The sequence below is a fragment of the Crocodylus porosus genome, unplaced genomic scaffold (assembly GCF_001723895.1).
Source record: "Crocodylus porosus isolate Cpor-Errol unplaced genomic scaffold, CroPor_comp1, whole genome shotgun sequence".
Lineage (NCBI taxonomy): Eukaryota > Metazoa > Chordata > Crocodylia > Crocodylidae > Crocodylus > Crocodylus porosus.
Window position 1 is genome coordinate 1076560 of NW_017728934.1, and position 4470 is coordinate 1081029.

The following is a 4470-nucleotide window of genomic DNA, read 5'->3' on the forward strand; positions in this document are numbered from 1 at the left end:
AAGACCGTCCATTAGGGAAGCTGGCAGCCTCCGCATTATATATTTAAACATCAAAGTCGTGGCGGGCGAGAATTCTGAGGGTGCTACGTTACCCTAACGTGATGGTAGGCGGCGCTAGGGGGTTCACGGCCGCCCCTAGCGCCCGCTCCCTCACAATCCTACAGAAACAACCCCCTTGAGAGAAGGTTATGACAAGTGAGTATTCACCCTGGGAATATCTTCTGCTCAGGAACATAACAGAGATGGACAGAGAATATTTTTAAAGGCCATGTCTCTGAGCAAATGGCTGCATCACCAACATCCCCACAGAAAGATGACTAGGTGAAGAATCCAGAATAGGCTGCCTGGCCTCAGGACAACGACAAACTGTAGCATGTTGGGCTCCCGGGGGTGGCTGTGAATGTCCCCTGGCAGCTCTGCAACCATGCCCCACTCTGCCTTCCCTTCTCACCTTGGGTGCCTTCCCTTCTCACCCACCACACCTTGATGGAATAGTAATAGGAAGGCTGCCTATGGGCCTTTGCATGGCTCCAGTCCAACTGGACCCCCACTGGGGTTTGTCAGCACTCTACTGGTCTCTACTCCTCCCAGGCCCCTTGATGGCCTCTCCAGTCAACCATGCCCAAATTGGGGCACCTACAGGCTTAAGGGTTATTTGCATAGCTCCAGTCCTTCCCTATACCATGCCCCAAGCCTCATTGGTTTTATTGTAATGTTGATTGCCTGTTGGGCTTTGGCCTCATTAGCTGCCACCCCTTTACTCTTAGGCCTTTTGGTCTGGGCCAACTGTATCAGATCTGGCTTCAAGGCACCAGGCCTCTGGCCTCTGTTTGGTTGTGCCCCTAGCCTGCCTGGCTCTGTGGCTTCACTCTGTCTGCTCTGAATACCCCTCTGGCATGAATGGGACCTCTGTATACTGCCCTTACAGTCCCAACCCAAACCGCTGGTCTAACTTCAGCATAAACAATAAACCCCTGGACTATAATATAAACATAAAAGGGAAGCCACCCTCTGCCTGGTTAAGAGGAAGAACTTTCCCTTACCTCTCACCTAGGATAGCCTCCCAGCCCTGGGCTATATCCTAGTGTAGTGCTTCCCAAACTTTTCCTCACTGTGGCCCCTCCCTCCCAACTCACATCTGCCCATCCCTGTGACTTTATCCACTGATGTTGCCACCCCATTTGAGGTTGTAACCTACAGTTTGGGAACTGCTGTCCTAGTAAGCTCCTCTAGCCTCACCAGGAATCCATATGCAGCACCATAGTCTCTTCAAAGGCCCTGATGCCAGGAGCTCTTCATCCTGTAGCTGCCAGGGAGAGACTAGCCCAAATGTCAGGCTTATCTCCTCCCAGGGCCCTGCACCCTTTGGGTCAGCAGACTTCCTGGGCTGCCTGCAGGTGCCTGCTAACTGGCCCAAAGGAACAGAGAGTCCCAGGCTGGCACAGCAGAGATGAGATCAGACCTGGGAGATGGTGTTTAGGACCATTCAGGCTAGGAACAGAAATTCCACGTAAACCGGTATGAGTGCCCGGAAACCAGTTCAAACCTGTAACACAATAGGAGTTAAGTGCATGTGAACTGCTTTCAAAATGGCCAGAACTGGTTTCAGATAAACCTGGATGAAAGTAGCATCAGACTTAGGTGATTTAGGTTAAATCAGTCTATTGAACTTCTGTGCCAGATCCCCATGTATTGCAAAGACATGGAACTGCACCAGCAGTGAGTGTTCTTGTCTGTGGTTAAGAAATTCCTTTGTTAACCCCCCAGTCCTTGCTGTCCTTCCAGGTTCCTGAGGGGTCTGGAGAGTGCTTTAGGGGGAGTGTTGAAGGAACCAGGGCCTTGGCATTGCTGAGGGAATTGTTCCAAGCTGGCTGAAACGCAGGGGTCAACTGCCTGAGATGCATTTCTGATACATGGCCTGCATCAGAGAGATCCAGTGGTAGGGACAGTGATCGGCCAGGCCTCAAAGGTTTTAGAAGCATGTAGGAATTGCCATTTGAATGGCATCTGGCATCTGGCCAGAGGAGGCCAGGCCTGGTGAAGACAGGTGACTCATAAAGAAGTTGCACCTCATAGTGAAATGTGTATCCTCCTCTGGAAGGCCAACCTACAGAATTGAGAGTACCGTCAATGTGGGGTTTGATCCAGAACCCTGTGAAGTCTAAGGGTGTCCGGCCTTCAGATTAGGCCTAACATGATTATTATACCACTCTTTGAAAAAAAGCAGCTGTCAGATGAATAGCAAGTAGAGCAAACAGGCAAAAAGCCAGATTGGTATGAGATAATAAGCAGGGATAGGGGAGGGGGAACCCCAAGCAGTCATCTTGGGATTACCAATGACAAATGCGCAGCTTGCTTTGGCAAACCAGGAGAGGTTGCTCTCAGATTCCTGAAAAGAGGTACAGCATACAGCTCAGACTTGTTCCTGTTGCTAGATATTTAGTCATGCCATAGGATACGGTGAATCAGGGTGTACCTTGAGAGAGCTCCTGCTCAAAGGGTCTTACTAATGAGGGAAGATCTGCTATGAATTATTCCCTGTTACTTTTTCAGGGTCACAGACTACAAATCTCCTCCCACGACTGTATCCTTAATAAGGGGGTTATGTCAGAGAACCTTGTATTTTGACCTGTATATGCCTTGGATCCTTAGGCTGGAGCCAATTAAGAATCAATTATGAAAAAGGTCATATCTATTCATCAGACTGTTCATTATGCATTTGGGGCACTGATTCACTGGCTCATGCTGTACTGTATTCTCAGTGCAAACCCCTGGCCTTCTTGGGTTCTGAAATTAAATGGGAGATAAGGAATGATATCACTAACTAATTGAAAGATGGAGTCTGTACTTGGATACATACATAGTGTGACTCGCGTTTACTTTTATTCATTTAAGTTATAACTATGTTGGTGTAGGGACTATCTCATTATAGCATGTTCAAGGACCTCCAGCATGTCCCCACAGTCAAAGTACTACCGTTCTGCTTAGATTCTCATATACTTGCCATGGCAGTATCTAACACTGGGACCTGACAGCACACTTTGAGAGCACACCTGGCAGTAATGACTGATTAATGTCGCACAGATATGACGAAACAGTGTTTCCATGGATCTATGGAAAATAAATCTCACCTTCATCCAAGTTACCTTATGCTTTGGATCATAAGTAATTGCACAAAATCATGATGAAAAACTCACACCAGCTTGTGTTGGGGAGGCTGTGCCTTTCCCCCACAGGTGTGTCAGCCAGGCAGAACATCATTGTGCCCGAGTAGTTTGAACAAAGCTCATTCAGGTCATAGTGACTGTCTTACATATTTTGGGGAAATGTCATTAGCAAACTGGAGAGGAGCTAGGGGAAAACAAGGGGAAAAAACAAACAAATGACCACACACACTCAAATGTTTTAAAGTAAAGGAGGGAACATACTGACCTTAGCTCAAAGCATGTGAGCAGTCTGGGTAGAAAGGACTCCAGCTCTGTCTGATTCCAGAGGCTCCATCCCCAGCACTGTCTTGGGCTTCTGGTACATGAGCAAAATATTAAATCCATCACTGCATCATCGTACCCTAGAAATGTGGAGCTGGAAGGGACCTCAGGAGATTTGCCTTGTCCAATCCCCTGCTCAAGGCAAGATCATCCTTTTCCAAACCATCACATACAAGTGCTCATCTAACTTAGTCCTAAATGTACAGGAACAGCCCTGACATACCTGTACTCTCATTAGTTGATTTAGCCATAGGATTTTGATGTACGAATGCAGGAGCCACAGACAAACTAATATTTCCGTTGATGCCTCTTTTTTTTGGACTTTATCTATGAACAGCGTGGCTGGCCTTTGAAACTAACTTGTCTGGACTCAAACAATGAGTAGCTCATTACAAACAGCATACAATTACAGTATAGTCAGCCACAACTACTTAGAGATCATAAACCAGATCTGCAAGATTACATTATGAAAAAAAAAACCCTTAATATTTCAGATGACATTGAGCTGCATGGGGTTGCAGATGCCCTGGGGTATAGGCTGAGGATTCAGGGTGTTCTTGACAAACTGGTCTGAAATTAATCAAATGAAATTCAATTAGGACAAGTGCAAAACTTTGCTCTTAAGAGAGAACACTTGCATGAACAGATACATATAGGGGAATGACTAAGCAGGCTTCAGTATTGCAAAAAAAGATCTAAGGCTTAGAGTAGAGCATACATTGATAATGAGCCAACCATGTGCTTTTATTGTGAGACAAGCCAAAGGCATATTGGATAGGAATAACACAGAAGTGTTGCTTGGAAATCAATGAAAGCAATTCTTTTGCTTTATGTGGCACTGGTAAAGCCTCACCAGGAGTACTGTGTCCACTGCAATTCAATAAAGATACAGACAAATTCATGGAAGTCTGGAACAGAACAACAAACTTGGTGGTGGTGGTGGGCTACAGGAAAGATGGGGTTTCAGCTAACCGTTTTTTGA